Source organism: Anser anser (assembly GCF_964211835.1).
Source record: "Anser anser genome assembly, chromosome: 16".
Taxonomy (NCBI): Eukaryota; Metazoa; Chordata; class Aves; order Anseriformes; family Anatidae; genus Anser; species Anser anser.
In genome coordinates this window covers 6,762,435-6,781,300 of record NC_139737.1, presented here as the reverse complement: position 1 = coordinate 6,781,300, position 18,866 = coordinate 6,762,435, and the positions used below count along the sequence as shown (strand labels likewise).

At 38.9% G+C, this 18,866-nt stretch overlaps 2 protein-coding genes across 4 annotated transcripts in view; one reads left to right on the top strand and one right to left on the bottom strand.

Annotated features, from left to right (window-relative positions):
- Positions 1-18,866, bottom strand: part of CBLN4 (cerebellin 4 precursor) — a 117,342-nt gene that overhangs the window by 6,612 nt on the left and 91,864 nt on the right. The gene's annotated exons all lie outside the window — the stretch shown is intronic.
- Positions 1-18,866, top strand: part of LOC310882614 (uncharacterized protein) — a 232,555-nt gene that overhangs the window by 205,915 nt on the left and 7,774 nt on the right. For both annotated transcript variants that reach the window (XR_014573046.1, XR_014573047.1), the window contains 3 exons: positions 11,528-11,572; positions 13,055-13,126; positions 13,905-14,015. The gene's annotated coding sequence lies outside the window, so the exon portion shown is untranslated. The remainder of the gene's footprint in view (positions 1-11,527; positions 11,573-13,054; positions 13,127-13,904; positions 14,016-18,866) is intronic.

The window sequence follows — 18,866 nt, the reverse complement described above, 5'->3', positions numbered from 1 at the left end:
TCAAACAGCTCACTGTATCTGAGAATCTTGTTTGCTTTCCTCCACTGAGCCTCTACAATGAGCAGACAGCTTTAGGGATTTTTCTGTAATCACTTATAAATCTCTTCCCTGGTCAGTATTCTACTGCACCTCCCCATTGAACAGACACTTCCAGTTTCTATTACTCCTTTATTGTTGGATTTGAACTCAGTATTTTATAGCAATGATCTGCAACAGATCTTTTGGCATTTCAGTTACTGAAAGGTAAAGGATTCATTGTATCCCATTTTTTTTCCCAGTGCAACTCTTCAAGTCTATTGGTAATGAATAAGATGGGGGAAACCCGTCAGAAAAGAAAATTTATCACAAAAAAAATGATATTGTTTTTGAGAGGAGGGCAATATTTCTTCTTATGTCAAAAGCTCATTTAATCTTTTTTAAGATTAAATTCCTGATTATTCATTTCAGGAATGACCTTCTAATTCATGTCAGCAATTTTATTCAAGGGTCTTCCAAAGGTATTTGTGTGTCTGGCTTCCTTGGCTCCTCTATAGAAAATTGGCAGGAATTTATTCCAGAGGCTGGTATCCCTCTTGAGAGATGTCTCACTCTAAAACTGAAGTGCTATACCTCTGGCACCTCCTGTGCATGATGGCAACCATAAAAAATGGATCCCAAAAGGTTTACCTTATGCAAAGGAGCTAAAACTCAAACCTATTATTCACAAATACTTTCTTTTTAAAATTCATTTAGTATAAGCAAATGAACACACTCTGACTGCCATACGTTTTCTGTATTCTGACCTGACTGGAGTGCCATCTGAAAAGCTCTTAAATCAATGTAGTTCTGATGCATTTATCTTATATGAAGAGATTAAAGTAAAATAAAACACGTATGTGTGAAAAAGCAAACTGCCTGGGTCAAGAACATCTGTAGTAGCAAACCAGCAGTGACAGACATCTTTGTTGTGATTTTTTAGAAAGTACGGTACATCAATCACTCTCTTCAGCTGACAGTTGACAGAGAGGATTATGAATTCTTTGCTGATACCTTCCCACGTAAAAGAAGGCCTTTAAAACTGAAAAGGGGAATTGCCAAAGGGATAGTGAGGGTAATGAACCACGGGGACCAGATTGGAATGAGAACTGGGGAAGAAAATTCTGTTTGCTCTTCACAAGCAGCTGTGGCATGCCCTCTTCCTTGAGGGCAGAAGAAAGCACCAGCTAAGAAGAGCAGCCCAGGATTCCCCCCCATCAAAACAAACATCTGACGATAATGAATGTCCCCATGTCCTGATCAAACATCACCCCTGCAAACTGCTCAGTCACGGAAGAAATGAGTTTGTTAATCCCAATTGAGAACATTTCCATCTAATGGACTTCCAAGCACGGATACTTTAAGCGTGGTAGCATAATTTTAGTTTTCTCAACTTTTTTTTGTGAGAAATCTGTTTGCAAAACTTTTTCATGCCATTTCAAAAGACATTTTATTGTTTTATGGGTCCAAGAACTGACATTTTCCAGTGGTGAGATTCTCAGTATGCTTTTCGGTCAGTTCCATGTACAATTCATTTACAGCTCACTCCACTGAAAGATGACCACTTAACAGAGTGACCCATCCAGCTCAGTACAGAACAGCACAGAAAAAACATACTCTTTTCTCTCAACTGTAATAAAAATGATCCTTCATTTGCTTTTAACTTCTACACAGTAAGAGCAAGTCCAACTTGTTTTTGTGTCTATATCTTTCAAGAATGGAGAGCATTTCATTTCTTCCTCCAGTGTAAGAGTGTTTATGACTCTACGGTGAGCTCTATTGAGTTCAAGATCCTGTTAGAACACCATTTTCTGGGTGATTTAGATGTGTAAGCTTCTCTTTAAACCTTTCTTCTAGCACTATTGACAAGAAAAGGAGTCTGTAGTGTAGCTCATAATGCTGGTTCCTCATTCTCATGGATCCTTCCTGAGTTTTGCTTGTTTCTGGATAAGGGTTTTGTTTTCACTTTCTGCTGGCCTATTCACTGTGTTTTGTTAATTGTGTAAAATGAATTATGGGTAGTAAGAGTTTTGACTATGGCATGGTCTTGGGTTATTTGTTTGATACTAAATTAAATTGAAATTACCAATTAAATTGAAAGTCTATAAATAACAGAAACTTACTGGAAATGAAACAATTGTAAAGGTAAGACAGTAGCAGTTGTCCACTTCCAAAGTAACCAAGGGACCAGCAGCCACTATTGCAGGATGATACTACTTTCAGGCACGCACAAAGTCAGCAGGATTTGTGCTAAGGCTGAGATCAAAAACCCCAGCACGCCTGCCCAGGTGGCTGCGCTCCTGTCGGGGTTCCAAGGCTGCACTTGGCAACGTGAAGCACCATTTCAAGTCTTCTCCTGGCAAGCTATGGAGCTAAACAATCCCACTCACAATTCCACAATCCTAGCCTGTCCCTACTATTTGCAACAGCCAGTGTGAAGCTGCTCACACAGCATCACAGCTGCACATCCCCAGCCATGTCAGGGTTGTGTCTCCTAGGGTTTTCATGTAAATCAGGTCTGCTGCCTATAAGAGGGAAGTTATAAGAGCAAGAACATTTTTAATTGTCTTATATTTTCTTCTTGACGGACTCCTCTTAATTATAAGTAATCTTATTAAATGTAGTAACAATGAGGTTGCAAGTAAGCGACCTGTAACCTAAGGAAGCTGATATTTGCAAGATGAGAATTCATCACCGAAAAATAAAAAAATAAATAAATAAATAAATAAGAACAAGAATAAGAGAATCAGCTATGTGTTTGCCAAATCACATCTTACTGTTCCTAAGGTGAAAATTCAATGTTAAGGGTTTAAATTTGTATTTTCTTCTTTTTCTATATCAGCATAGGAGGAAAGGAAAAATTATGCAGAAGAATGCCAAGCAAAGGGCATAACAAGCTGCAGCATCGCTCATGTAACAGACAAGAAAAAAAGCCCTTTAGATTCTTTCTTTGAGTCTTTCTTTTTTCTTCTTATGCCACTTTCTCTTTGTTTTGCATGATGATGCACTTAAGAATTCTCTTTATTTCTGTAGGTAAGTAAAAGATTAAATGCAATTAAAAAAATATAAGGCACCGTCTGTCACTACTATGGGAAGACAGAATCACAACATCTCCGGAGAAAATTGATTTGAAGTTGCAACAGCAGCTCAAAATACTGGTTTGTTTGTGTTAGTTTTCTTCCAGGATTTTCTGAGGTGACAGACAGACATGGCAGAGCACTCCAAAACTGCTAAGTAGTGACAAAGCTAATATTTCTTATTTTAAAACATCACCGTTAGTTTGATTAGACTGTCTGTTTTTAAGATGAGTCATTTAGTTTTTGACTGGCTTCAAATGATGCTCTGTGCATTCTTATGGAGGCCATAAAAATGTTTGGGTTGGCGACAAGTGCCAGGTAGTCCCAGACAGCCCTGCAGCACTGCTGTGTGCGGGTCAGCAGTGCCATCTCCCCAGCTCCTGTGCTGAGAACGGGGACTCCTCAGTGCATGGAGTAGGGATGTACAGGTACTTTCATAGACGTTCTTTATATGCATTGTAAATCTGCTCTGCAGCTGGTAGAGGGAGAAAACTGCCTGCCTGCAGTTTTCTGAGAGAACATAATTTTGGCCACAAATGTTTGCATTCGGATCTCAGGCTGAATGTGCTGGCAAAACTAGGCTTTAATGGGGTGCTTGAAACAAATTGCAGAAAGACTCGTTGCAACGTTTGGATCTTTGCTTTTTGCATCCATAAGAGGATGTCTCAGCTTAGCTCTTCCCCTTTGTTATTAGTTGACATAAGGGAAAGAAAACAGTTTACTTAAAAATCCTTCTTGTTGCTGCAAAATGTAATTTTAAACACAACATTTTGTCTTTTGGCCTGTTCTGAGTGCTAAGGGAGGGACCGGTTCTGGCCCAGCCTTGTCTTTGGGTCATCGTGTGTGTGTGTGTGTGTGTGTGTGTGTGTGTGTGTGTGTGTGAACGTGTCTGTTTTCAGACCAAGTAACTGCTCTGGTTGCTCAGTAATACTAGGAGAAATACAAGGCAAAGGAGAAATCTTCTAAAGCTTGTGAACATGTAGAGAGAACAAATCATTTCTGTAACTCTTCAGATCCAGGACAGTCAAGCAGCCCAACAGATGGTAATAGATCAACTGACGCTTGTCACTTCAGTGTATTTCCCGACAAATATTTTAAAATGAGACTGTAACCTCCAGAGTTATGGTTTATGATGGGATCTCAGCTTCATAACTAATATCACCCAAAATTTCTTGTGACGAGTGACTTAAATAATGGAAGCAACTGTACTTTGGCAGCAGGATGGTTTAATGCTCAACACCTCTCTATGCATAAGCGAAAGGTAAGTGCAGCTCAGGTCACTAGAAGAGCTAATTTGCAGGTAGTCAAGTAGACACTAATGAAAGAGAAGACAAGACTGAACATTTTTACCAATTTTAAAATATTTATGCACCCAGCATTTTCAGATATCAACTGCGTGGAAAAACTAGTGCAAAGTAACCATGACAGCACACACACTGAGCAGAAATGAGTATAAATAAACAGTAAGACTTACTTGCAAATACAGTTAGCTGTGTTGAACACACACAGTGGGAATTAAAGGTGAAAATGGGGCATAGAATTGCCAGTCATCTTAGGTGTGTTATTGTGTGCCTCAAGTTTCTAAAGAGCTTCTCCTATTTTCTGCTAAGTTCATTTTGGAGACTTTTTTGATTTTTATGAGGCTCCTCTGTTAAGCAAATTGGCTTTGAAGCAATTTGCCAGTGAATACTCACTGCAAATTCTGCTTTTAGGAACTTGAGCAGATCTGTCTAAACAGATACGCTTCACCGTGGATAACAAAATGAAGTTGGTTAACTTACACATCAGGGTAAATTCACTGTATCTGTGAAAACAAAAAGTGGAGCATTCTTACTATTATTTATGCCTACAGAGACCACAGAAACTATAATAACAAGAACAAAATTCTAAGACCATTTCTTTTTCTTCTGAAGTTGCTTAATATAGTTGCAGATCTTTACTTCTGAACAAAGCCGGTGTTTTATTTTGATTTCCAATTTGTCAGGTTTTAACAACATAATCGAATTAGCAAGAAGCATGAAATAGTGTTGAAATAGTATCTTTTATCTGCTTTCATATTCTTATTCCTATTTTTATTTTTCTATTAAGTGTAATCCAGTAGGTTTCTAACATAAGTTTACATGGAAGGTTTTTTCAAACCAAGAACTGTTCACTTTGAAAGAGCCTAAGAGACATCTCAAAAACAAATTATGTCATTTTACTGTAGATTGTCCTTTTTCTTGGCACTGCAGTTCATCAGGTAACCGCTCAAGACTCCAACGTATCCATGATACAATGCAGTGTCAGCCACACTAAGCTTCCTTTTCTAATGCTTTTTCAGTGGGTCCAGAGACAATCAAGAAAGCTGAAATTACTTCACTCTGACAGTTGTAAAAGGTCACCTAGTTAAATTAATTCATGTTATTTCCAGTACATCATAATATATGGGAACAAAATTAGCAGATGTTTCAAACTCAACAAGAACAAACCACTCCAAACCATGAGATTTGTGAAGAAAACGACTACGGGGAGGTCAGCGTTGTCACTGCTGCTCAGAGGAACAGGAGGCTGAACATTAGCTGGCCAGGGAATATGTTATTTATTGTGACAAACCTTCAGGGTCTTCAGAGCCCTGTGAAATTAGCTTACATCTGATCCATTACAAACTGAGCTTTTTCTGACAAAAGCTTCTTTAACTGAGAGCTTAACTCTTTCCACAGTTCGGCGGGGAAAGGAGGAAAACATCTTCAGGTATCTCTGCTCAGTGAAGGCTTAGACACATTGGGCACATGTGGGTCATCGTCTGCTTGTGCACCATTTTTATACTGGTGGTTGGTACAATCAGATCCTCTGGTGTGGATGTGAAACTTGCAAACCTCTTAAAATGAGATGTTTATGTTATGGTGAGATTTTATAGGTTTAGAAACCAGAAGTATTTTATAAAGAGCTAACTAAACTTCTAAACCAGATTCAGATTGTTTGTCCTGATCATTAGCATGTTTATACCAATTATCAGTTTGTTTTAAAATTGATGTTAAGGGAAAGGAATGCCAGAAAAAAAATAAGTTTTCTACTGTTGATCAAAAGACTGGACAGAATCTAGACTTTGAAGCATTTGTCATTTTTCTCATAAATTAAAGGAGTGAGATGTCATCACACAAATATTAAAATAACCATGGAAAAGGAGGGTTAGTCATCTCCCCGTGCAGGGCTGTATTTGGCTGGCTACTTTGTACGGCAGACTGGTAGGATGGTGTTTCCATAATAGCAAGGTATCCTACAGACACTGTTCTGAGTATAAACTGTTTCACCTGCCAGCCAAATCCGTATGCCCAATCTGACATGCAGTATCCAGTGTGTGAAGTCTCTTCAGACTGGAAAACTGGGGAAATGATCTGTCCTCAATGTTTACTGCAGTGAGGCATGCCTCCTCTTGTAGGTACAGTCAGTTGTACGTTAGAAGTTTAGCACAGGACAGTGTAAAATCTTATGACAGGACACTTTCCTGCCCACACTGTTTACCTAACCCTGCCTGCATGTAACGTGGCCAGAAGGGCATGAAGCTCCCAGCTTACACCCCAACACATGCAAAGCTCCATGCTGGCTCATTACCACAAGTCCCAACGGTCTGATGAGCATTGAACATGGTGTTTGTCAGTCTGCGTGCCCAAATTAAGAAATATCTCTGGTAAATGGCACTGAGATGGTCCACTGTGCAAAGTAGCAGTGCTGAGCAGCTGATAAAACATCCTGTTGTGGTGAAGGGGAACAAGACAGCAGAGGTGCTTGCTGGTTCCCCCTGAGACTTCTTGCTTCTGCCAGGAAAAGTACAATACCACCTGAGCTCAGCCTTAAAAGACACTGCTACAGGAGTGCTAAACGGATCTTTTATACCTTGGTATTTCCCTATTAGAGTTTTATGTGAGTCTGTAGGGAGCAAGTGAGATTGCACTCAAATTTCATTGGCACTCCTTACTGATTTCTGCCCTAAAGGGATTCATAGCACAGGGATTAAGGACTTCCTAAATCACCTAATCCAAGCAGTTGGTATGATAGAAATGGACTCATAAACCTCAAAGTATTAACTATAAAGCTTGTGGATTTCTACTTGGTTTTGTATCTGACATGTTCCTAGTGTTCAACCAGGGATCGTTCTCCTGATAGTGTTGAAGGTTCCTAACTGCCCACTGAGATTTATTCCTAGTCAATGTGTATGCTTTCAGCTTTTACTTTATTTGTTGGATGAAGCCTCATTTTCCTCTGGCTTAAAAGCACTTCTCTCTCCCTTATGTTTACTCCATGAAAAAAATTCAGAGAACGATTTCATACCCTCTCAACCTGCCTGTAGCTTGGCTGAACTTACCAAGGTCTTCCTCCTGTGAGACACTCTTCATCTGCTGTCACAGCCCAGTTCTGCATCTACCCTCATCTGAAGTCACCTTACCAGGGACCAGCCCTGTACCTGTCCAGACGAGGTTTCATCAATGCGTGCTACCAGACTTGCTGCTTCCTGTATTGCTCCCTGCAGATGCCTGGGCTGGAGATGAATGGGTTTTCTCACCTGGAGTGCAAGAAATACTTAGGGTTTTGCTGCCACCTCGAATGTGGTAATGAATTGCAATACATTCATCCCCATCATCCATTCTGCTGTTGTTCCTATGCTGAAATGTGTCAGCACTATTTTGGGGGCAATATCTAGATTACCTTTGTTCTTGACCCCATCCTTACTGCATAGCAGGCCATTTTTATTCTTGTTCTCCTTTTATTTATATTGTTAAAAAGTCTTTACCCCTTAATATCCTTTGGCAAATTCTAACTCAGCTTGACTTTTGAGCAGTTTTTCACGTACTTGCAGTATGCTTTTTCAACCCGTTAGGTTGGAATTCTTCCCTTCGTTTCCCCGCTGGTTGGGCTACAGATTCCAGGCTGATTTTGCACCTTTGAATTAAAGCAGTTAGCCCTGTATTACATTTACATTCCTGAGTTTGTCACTTTAATTTGATCATATTAACTGGTTCCCTCCATTCTCAGATTGAGCTCTTTTAGATCAAAAAGCCTTTGATTTTGATCTGTTTTTCTCTTCCCATTTAATTGACACTGGTGTTTTGACTGGTCTTATTTTCTACTACCGTCTTTTTCATAGCAGTCAAAAGCCACTGTGAAGCATTATTGTCTTCCATTATTACATATGACACTTGCTGAAGACTTTCTCTAAACACCCATGCAATTTCTGACCATGCTTTTTTTCTCTCAAAATAATTAATTTTAATATATATATATATATAATATATATAATAAATAATAAACAACTACGATTTTATGCTATGCATATACAACTTTAACCTAGAAGATCCTCCAGGATCTCTAATCATGTCGAAGCAGGATTTTCACTACCACCTTCCCCCTGATTTCATGCAGTGGTTTCCCCAGCCTACCTAAAATTATGTATTTTTGTGATACTTCTCTCATGGGAAGAGTGAACCTGGGCAATCTTACTGGATTCTGGAGAAGTAGAAGAGATCCAGGAGGAGAGACAGAAGTTTTATTATCTATTCCACAACTTCTACATTCAAACCTACTAGAAATGCAATGGATGGCGAGTTATACCATCTAAATCTACTAGAGTTTGTCCTTCCATCAGAGCAACATGTGGTAAACAAATGGCTCTGATATTCTGTAGTCATTTTTCATTTGGGAAGGTAGAAGGTCATTTCTCCTTTTGAGGCAAAAGAATAAAAATAAAATGTTCCTGAATTCACAGTTCCACTTAAGGGAACCAACTCACACCAGGTCTTTTCACACTTACCATAATTCTGATTTTATCAGATGTGCATTTAATTTCTTTAAGTAAATATCCAAAGGTCACAAAGCATTCTGGCTGGTGCTTATACATGTGTTTATAGATGTTTTCTTTTCAAATTAAGCTGACATCTTGATGGGTACCAGATGTCTGATACCACAATGGTGCATATGGGATCATTCATGTGCCAGACCAAATCATCAGATGTTCTAGGGGATATAGGGAAGAGACAAGGGGGAGGAAATATTCAGTAATATCCTACCTTTGTTAATGCACTAAAGTGCATTATTTCAACAAGAAATTCAGCCAGACTGGCATTTTAAGAGAAAGATCCATTGTTCAAGATCGCTAATTTCAGTTAGTGCTTTATTCTGCCCATTTTTAATTTTTTTTACTTTTTATTTTTGGCAGGCAGTCACAATGACTAAAAAGTCTAAAAAGATTTATAAATGTAAAACACAATAAGAGGTAAACTCCAAGCCGTGCTACGCAGGCAGCCAAAGATATGACCCTTAAATCTGTCATTCATATAGGATAGCAGGGTATTTTCTTGAAAATGCTGGCACACGGAAGTCCTGCCTTGTGCTAGGCACTTTGAAATCCGGGCTGACTTAAGGGATCCTGAAGGGGCTTACGAAAAGATAACACTGGGCCCCAAAGCTCTGCTGAAACAGGAAATGAAAGTGCATTCTTTACCATCAAATGAATTACAATCTGCCTGGAAATCTGGCATTTTGTTTATAATCATCTACCTGTCCTGGTTCAGACAGAAATGCCGCGGAGCAGATGAGCAGAGAAATGAATGGGCCGGTATGTGTGAAGGTTAGGCCCAACTGCCCCCGCAGGGTCCAGCCATCACTCATGCTACATCATACGTACCTTACCTCTAGTTACTGCTAGCATGAGAAGAAAATCACTCACTGAAACAGACAGCTAATGAAATGGTGTTTAGAAAGGGCTGGAGGGAATTCCTTGAAGTAGTTCTGTGGCTGTTAGGGATATTTTTATCGCTAGTACAATTGAAGGTCCTAACACTATTGAAACCTTAGTTTATATTGTGAGCAGATAAGTAATTTGTTTGCCTATCATAATCAGAAACTGGCTGCATGTGCACTTAAAAATAATAATAAAATAAATAAATGCTCAGCTTTACTTGAGTGTATAGTATAAATTGCTATCTATGCCTTACATTACATTTTATACCCATCGGTTGGGTTTTACTGCAGTATTATAGACGTTGTGAAAACATAACCAAGCACAAAAAGACACTGATCAGAAGGAAATGTCTTCCTCACAATCTTTTATATTTTTTTATGCATGCAGGAAAACAAGATCCATGCTTCACAAAGTCCTGTAGGTTATTACCATGTGTTAAATTGTGATCTGCAAACACAAGCTGTTCTTAAACAAGAACAAAAAAGAAAAAGCAGATGGTTTCTTTTAACGTCATGTGAAACTTTTCTTGAACACAAGCGTATGTTTTCTCCTCTCCAGCTGGCAATTCCCACATGTAAATGATCTGATTTTACCATTTCAGGAGACTCATAAGACCCCCTCTGTTATAAAAAGACACATTATCCTAAAAGACTGAGGAACAAAGAATGCCAAGTGCTTCACGATAAAGCTACGGAAAATATTTTTTCCTCGATTGTCTATTTAAAAATGCGTCTGTGCTAATTTAAAAAAAAAAAAAGTGAGAATGTGAGAAAATAAAAACCAGTGACTTCAGCATCCCCATTGACAGAACTTCTGTGGCTGTGACAATTTCAAATGTCTGTCTGTCTGTCTGTCTCCCTGCCACCGACAGAGTGACCACTGCCTGCCTGTATGCACTGGGGCTGCCCAAGGGAGGGTGACTGCAGGTGTAGAGCAGTGATGTGCTGCTTTAGCACAACAGAGCATCCCTTTCCTGCACCTTTCCACACCTCACACCTCATTCTATGCGGTGTTGAGATAGCAGCCAGCAAAAATGTTTGGTTTCTGCAGGAAAATATGTGTGCCTGTGCTGGAAGGATTCTCATTTGAACTCAGGATGGGGAAGTAATCATTCCTGATGGATCTCCAGAGAATAGAGATGCTTTTTATTTTATTTTATTTTATTTCATTTTTTACTTATTCAGGTGTTCTTCAGGTCTGAACATTAGGTATAATGTTTTGCTGGATGGAAATAATGTTTATTTCTGAGGAAAAAGAGAAATCCATAATCATCAGGGAAATGGGTTTGAGTATTTAGTGCTAAAGACTGATGCAAGACAGAAGTGGAAAGACTGAGATTTGCCAGTGCATTAGTGAGAACAGATATAGCTGCCATTTTGCATTCTCTATGTCACCTCTTAGTTGGACTACACGTGTGAAACTAAATAAATGTTCAATCTGTTTAATAGAAAAACTCTTCGCTACTTGTATTGTGTCTGTGCTCACCCAAAACAGATGCATTTTCATAGCTTGAATGAAAGACTGAATTACCGAAAAACAAGCTTAATAGTAAAAAGAAAGAACTGCAAGACATAAAAATCAAAGGATAATTGTTGCACAGATACAGTGCTAACCCAGGAACCACACAAGGACTTCAATCCTACCACACTGCAATTGCCAGCATGCTCATGTTTAATCCTCACCTTGTTTATTTGTTTATTCCTTTTTTTTTTCCCCTCAGTTGTCATATACTTGGCTCAAATGGAACTTTTCCTGATGTTTCTAGGTGAGTAGAGAATAGACATGATATTGGCTGTGCAGTATAACATACTTAAAAACCTAATCAAAATAAATAAATTAAAAACGTATCTCTGTATCCCAAATGCCAGTTCCTCACCCTCTTTTTCCCTGCAGCATTTCATTGAATCACAACGAACAGGGAAAAAAAATCTAAACGACTACTTCAGTACAGAAACAAGATGTACAGAAGAGCTGCAAGGTGACCACAGAGGTCTGAGAGCAATGGAAATGCTGTGCTGTGATGGGAGCCTTTGATGACTGCCTCCAGGGCAGGACCGTAACTGAGCAGCACCATCTATTGCATTTGAGTGAGACTGTCCATCATGTTTCCCTACAGAACTTCATATAAAATAATGTTTGGCACATAAAATGGCTTTGGAGGACAGCATGGTGGGAAGTGAGTTTTTCTGGACCAAAACTTTTGGAGAATTATGTGTTTCTTTCACTTAATTCTATTCAGTTTTCTTTGTTAATGGATTTCTCCGAGGAAAATGAGCAGCAGAAAAAGGCATTTAAATTTTGGCGTTTCTTCTCAACACACGAGTGAGAAAATTCCAGAATAGCTAGCAATCCTGTGGTTGAAATTCAGGCTCCGAGGTTCAGTTCTCTATTTTGCCTTTCCTTGTATCAAAAAAGAAAAAAGAAAAAGAAAGTCCTGACTGGCAGTCCGTTGATTTTCCCTGCACACACCCTCTCTGCATTTTTTTCTGGAGCTGTCCCACTTTGTGTTTTTAATTCGCTGTTCTGTTTTGTTTCTTCACATCCTAATCATTCCTTTTTATGTACCAAAACTGAACTACTAACAAGAAGCCCTCTGATTAATTTTAAAGCTTTCTTTGTGAGCTGTTAAAATCCAGGATATGGCCTAATTTAAGGGCCAATAAGCAATCCCTCTCTGCAAGCCATTCTCTGCAAGCTAGTCAAGAGAATTTCAACTAGTGTGTACACTTTATCCTCTAGATGTTTAATCTATACAATTTTAGAGCCAATATTTCTAAAAAAGAAGTGGCACTAGTATAATAACACCACTTAGTAATCAAATATTAATGGGTTTCTAAATGTTTATTATGTTGTTAAATTAAAATATTTCCATGCATAGGCAGAACAGATGACTTCTGTTCTGCAAGGGAAATGGCGTTATATCAAGCATTTGGCCATTTAAAAACACTTTCATTGTCCTCTCTTCCCTCTTAATTTCCTAAACTGAAAAGGAAACCACAGAAAAATAAGAAAAATAAGAGAACCAGAGAAAATGGAAAAAAATGGAAAATGATGACAAGGAGTGTTATATGATCCAATTATGCAACTATTGGAGTTCAGAAGGCACAAATTGTATCTTTTTGTGGTGTTCAACTTGCTTTACTAACCCTTTGTTCAAAAGTTTCTTATCTTCATGAGTGACAGTTTCCGTTTTGGAAGACCATGCTTTAAAATGTGTGTTAAAATTCCAAAATCTCTCTTCTTACAGATGCAGAGCTCAATTAAGTCAACTAATTTAAAGCACCTGCTATCAAAAGCCTGACAAATTCCTCCTAAGAAGGTATGGCAACTCACTGTAGTGCTTTATTTCCTTTTGTTTGCTGATTATACCCTTTTTATGCTTTGCAAATCTTCAGCTGTTGAATGCTAATGTCATGATTTCACATGAATGGATTTGTTTCAAAGTATTTCTGATAGTCTTGTGTGTTTTTTTTTTCCTAATTTTTCTTTTAAGAGTTATTAATTTCCACTTGGTTGTTAAACAGCTTAGGGTCAAAGCTCCATAGAGCAGCCGGAGGGAAGATGACAGAATTTTTCTCTACTGTCCTGTTAATATGTACTAAATTAACTTTAGAGAAATGACATAAAAGGTTGGGATAAGGTGGGTGCAATTCAGTCTTTAAATATTAGTCTTTCTGGGAGCCAGCCTAAGATTCATGGCCTTTTTTTAAGAAAATGTTTAAAATTCTTTTTATAAAATCACATTCATAGGCAGCTCTGCTAAGGAAAGAAGCTCTTCAGTGCCCAGTTGATGGAAAGTAATGAATTGATCCCAGCTGTAGGATCAGTTAATACTTTTTTAGACATCAGAGAAAGCTGGGAGAAATCCCTTTTAAGTACTCAATCAGTTAGGAAGTTTCAGTTAAAGCTTGAATCTGCATAGATGTTAATGCCAACTACTACAAGGTGTAAATTCAAAGACAGTCCCTGTGTTTGAACAACTTTATCAGTTCTTTGAATGTTATTACTATTTTACAAAACTTTTGGGGGGTCTGTATGAGTTTAAGTAGTAGTTCTAGTTGGATGGGCTTTATTGCGTTGACCACGCCATTTCTCAGGAACCGAAGAAAAGCAAGGTGGTCATCTGGAGGTAGTGATGAAGAGCCAAAAGAAAAGTTAACGTCTCTGATTCACGGGTGTCCCTAGCCTGGCAGGACCTGGTTATTCTGGTAGGTGGCTTCTCTCTCTTGCTCACAGAGATGTTCAAATGGGTTTTGTATTTTGAGAAAGAAATGAAAACTCTGCATTTCTGGAGAAAGAAGTTTTATTTTCTTGCCCTTCCAGTACTAGTCTAAGGGGAACTGTTGTGCTAATTTGTTTGCAGTGCTGTTTTTTTTTTTTTTATATGTGAATCTCCTGTTTGCTTTGAATCTAGCTTACGGTCCAATAGCTTTTTCCCTCAATATCATAAGGGTAGCTGCACTCTGTGATTCACCCTGTGCTCCTTAGTTATATGGGTAATGCCTGGGTGGATGCCATTTCCCTGTATTTTTGGCTTTGCACTGGCAGAAAGTCTGGGTGGAAAGAAGAAGGTGAGAACTGCTGTGTACTTCCTCCTGTAGCACAGATGCAGCTAGTGTGGAGCTCAGGAGCTCTCTGTACTGAGCAGAGCAGAAGGAAAGTTCTGCAAAATATAGATGTTTCATGATAATGTGGATCACCTGTGCTCTTGTTGGGACAGTTATCTTGGAAAGAGAGATGAAACATGAGTTTCATGAAGTTCAAGAAATTAATTTTGTGTGTGTGCCCCCATGCAAGCCTTCAACTGTAAAACAAGCAGTTAGAAACAACATAAAAGGAGAATGATCTTACCCAGAGGGAGCAGTGCATTTTGGAGTCTAGTATATGATAGTAAGGGATGATGAGCTCTTCAGTTTCAGAAAGTAGGAAATTCATTATATTTCATAAATTACGTTTTTGTTAAGTTATCAGTTAAAATGTGTTGAGCTACTATGTTTTTATCTCTAGTCTTCAGAGACAGTAAAATCCTCTAGGTATGAGCATCAAGAAGTACAAATGTGTTGTGTTCAAGCTTGAAAGATACTGTTTTCTAAGTATTTGCAGTTGCTTCAGCAGCTGTATGCTTTAATTGCTTTCCCCAAGTTATTATGAAACTAAATATAGTGCTTGTATGTTTGAGACACTTAGCAAAAAGTTGAGTGGCAATGAAAGTTGGTTGAATTGTCTTTATTATTGTGGGGGAGAGGGGATGAAGTGGTTTGCCTTTTAGAGAACAAATTTTACCTTCTTCAAGTACAACCTGAGTTTGTCTCACTTGCTTCTACATAAGAGTTAAAGCTTGATGAGAGGGGCTTGCAGCATGAGGCTACCACCCTGATCCAGCCCAGCAAGAAGAAGGGAGGTAATAGGCACAGCACACACTCTGACCCTACCCATCCCACTCCCCTTCTAGCTGCTGAGGCAGCTATTTGGGAGAGGATGGGACATTAACACCTCCAAAACTCCTTTAAATTTCATGATCTCTCTCTGTAGCCCTGTGGCCTGCAACAGACTATTCCCCTCCATTAATGCCTCCAGGCCTGGGCTCTGTGTCCACCTGCCAAGGAGTAGTTTTCTTAGGCCAGGTCTCTAGATGTCCTGTCCTGCATCCCATCCTTTAATTCTTGTTTATTCAGCTTTACAGACTTCCAGGCTTCTATCATACTTTCAGAAGACTGTGTCCCTTTTCTGCCGTGCTCTTTTGCTGGTCAAATATGTATCCTGGGTTAAATCACTTCATGCTTCAGGTTATTTTCTGTAATGTTTTTTAGAAAATATTTAAAAATAAAAGGGATGGGGGGGGGGGAATTATAGTATCCAAAATCATGTATCGTGGGAGGAAGGGAACAAATGTTGATTACATTATGATTTAAGATCCTTAAGATACCACTACCTGCTTTGTCAAGACCCAGGGGTGTTAGAAAGAACCTTCCTTAAAAAAAGGTGGAAGGAAAAAAAAAGCTGTGTTTCAAATTCATGTTCCTACACATCATCCACCCTGCATTTTTCTATCAAAACTGGGAGGAGAGGGCAAGAAAGCCCTATAAAATACTAATATATTGTAAAACACTGAGGTCCCACAGATTAGATGCATTTAAAAATCCTGTACTACAGACAAGCAATGCTATCATTTCATAGGCATCATGGGTGCAGTGCTAATAAAAAAGAGTAGATGCTACTGATTAGAAAATCCTCTCTGGTTGGTTATTTCACATGAGCGCTTCTACAGCTGTAATGTGGTAGTTGTCACAGTACATCTCAATAAATCGCTTCACTGTTTAAGGGTAAAGCCATCATCGCTGAATAATCCCCTCCTTTAGGCATAAAGCTTTGTCACAAATTCAGCTTCTCAGTGTTGTTTCTTAAAACCTGTAATTAAAATGATGATGTCTCAGTGGCTACTTTGCCAGGTGACATTGATTTTATTTCTTAAGCTGCTTTATGACTCTGCCACGAGTCGTTTAGAACAGGCCTTTATTAAGAGAATCTCAGAAAAGTTTTAGTACTGACTATGATGCAGAATTAGCAGCAGTCCTTGCAGAAAGTGTTGAGAGCCTGGTACTGAGGGCACATTTCTGGAAGTCCTCTCTTCATATAAAACAACTCTGACAGTAATAAATGGGGACAGACGAGGGAGAGAGAAGAACAGAAGCCAGGAGATGAGTAAGACAGCATTGGGAAAACAGCTTGGGTATACTTCAATCTCTTGTTATTCATATTTTCTTCCATTTGGAAGACTGATTGCTCTGAATTCAATCCTGTTACCAGCTTCTTTGTCAAAATTGTCTTCAGAACTACAGGCCACTGGAAGAGCCATTAAAATGAAGTTGTTATTCTCCTTGCCTTCCAGCACAAAGCATTGCCCGTAGCAATGACAATAATCCAGAGGAATTGTATTTTTAAATGGAAAACAGTAAACTGTCAGTATAAAATTTAAGTCCTGTTGTGTGGGCCCTGTAAGCTTTGCACCGCTGTGTGTGACCACTGATAAGTGCCACTGGGGACTGACCAAATTCTGCAGTGGCAGACAGTGGAGTTATATGTGGAGCTCAGGTAGAAAGCCTTCTTTGGAAGGTTTATTGGAAAGGTGGCTTCCTTTTTGAGGCAATGCAGGCCCTGTTGTGGTGGAGAAGGCCTCCAGACAAATCCTGTTGCACCCAGTTCATCTGTATGTGCTTGTTCTTGAGACAGGAGGGGTGTCCTTTCCTGGGCTGCTGGACACTCGCAGCTTGTAGGTAGTGCAGAACACTCTTGTGAAGAGCAATACCTATGAAAATCAATGAAATGAGAAGGTGTTTTGTTTTATCTTTCTAAAGCACTGTTGTCTGTTTAAAGAGAGCCTGGTCGCAGGACTTCCGGTGTGAACGTGAAAGCTTTGGCCATCCAGGTCAGTCAGATGGGATCTATGGATGCTCATTTACTGTCCATTTCAGGCTTTTGGATGAATATGGGCTGAAGTGAACTCCTGCCTTTTGGTTCACCATAACCACTGTAGGGATGTTTGCACCTTAGGGAGACATTCCTACTTTTTTCAGCGTAGGATCCATGCAAGAGCCTTCGTTTTGAACATATTTTTGCAGTGAAATTGTTTCTATCCATTTCCATGCACATACTCAGAGAGAAAAGGAAGCATCACTGATGAAATTGCTTGAGGAGTTGGAATCCCGTAAGTAGAGAGCAAGGATCAATGTGTTCTGTATTGAACTTGGATTCTGCAGTGGACACATTCATAGCCCGAGAACATGCACTCAAAATGAGAGTAAGGTCACTTCTTCAAATAGATCTGTGCTCCTATCCAAATTATACAGTGTCTGTCTTTCCCTCTCTTCCCAAGATTAACACACATCAAGTTCTGACAGCCGTTGTGCTGCACCATCCTGGGTCTATGCTGTAACTCATCACTCAGTGGAAGAGCAAAGCCTTGTAGGGCGGGGAGTGTACAACCCAATTTCTGCTCTTCCAAATAGCAAGCAAATGTTTGAATTATGGATCACGATTAACTACTAATTGGCCATAATGTAAGCCCCTTCTGAATGGACATGGTAAATATTGAAACAAATGGGTTGTTATTTTTCAGACCTGAATGCTAGTCATTTAAAATGAAAAGCTAATTTCAGCCTGGGAGGCAAGCTCTACATTTTAATCAAGTGTGACAAATCAAGAACAATAAATGAGCACTTAAGGTGAGGGGATGTTTATTTCCCTGCTGCAAGTTTATTTGTGGTAAGTTATACAGCCCGATGCAAAATAAAATTAAACTGTAGCTTTGATCCGGATCTCTGAGAAGTCCCAGCAGAAAGCCTGAATAAAGAAAGCAAAGCAAAAGATACCATTCTTTAAATAAACAAACCTCACAGTTAGGAAAGCTTATGTAGATTTATATATGTATTATGCAATTTTGCTGCTCAATCAGTGCTTGGTCTGCTATAACATAATTAAGAAAGAAGCTTCACTAAGAGCCATAAAGAGCTGGGACTTTGCTGGGGTGTCATCCTAGCTGTCCTGCAGAGTATGCTCAAAACTCATGAAGATCTTTATTACTACAGTAAAAATCCTGGTGTTCCCTTTCACTCAAGGTACATCTTCATCTTTGGTAAATGTAATTGTTTTTGTTATAGGGAGGCAGAGATAACGTTTATAGTTGATGGGCCTTTTTTAACCTACTTTCAGAGTGTTGAGCTAAAATTCCAATATTGTTCTAAGCATGAGGCTAGCATTGATTTTAAAAGGAAAAAAAAATGAAATTAAGCTCAGGTGGATGTTTTCTATAAAATTAAACTTCTACTTAAATCAAGCATTGTATATAATCTATGTAATGTTCTGAAGAACTCATATCTCTTCTGTGTCTGTCTGTACATAAATATTTTATACTTTTTAATATTCCAGCACAACCCGTAGATCTGATGTTGCTCTGAACCATTTTTTCATATCCAAGAAACAAAATCAGCCTCAACTCAACATTTGGAAAGGGTTTTAATAATTGTATGTAATACAGGTTTATGCTGAAAACAAATTAAAAA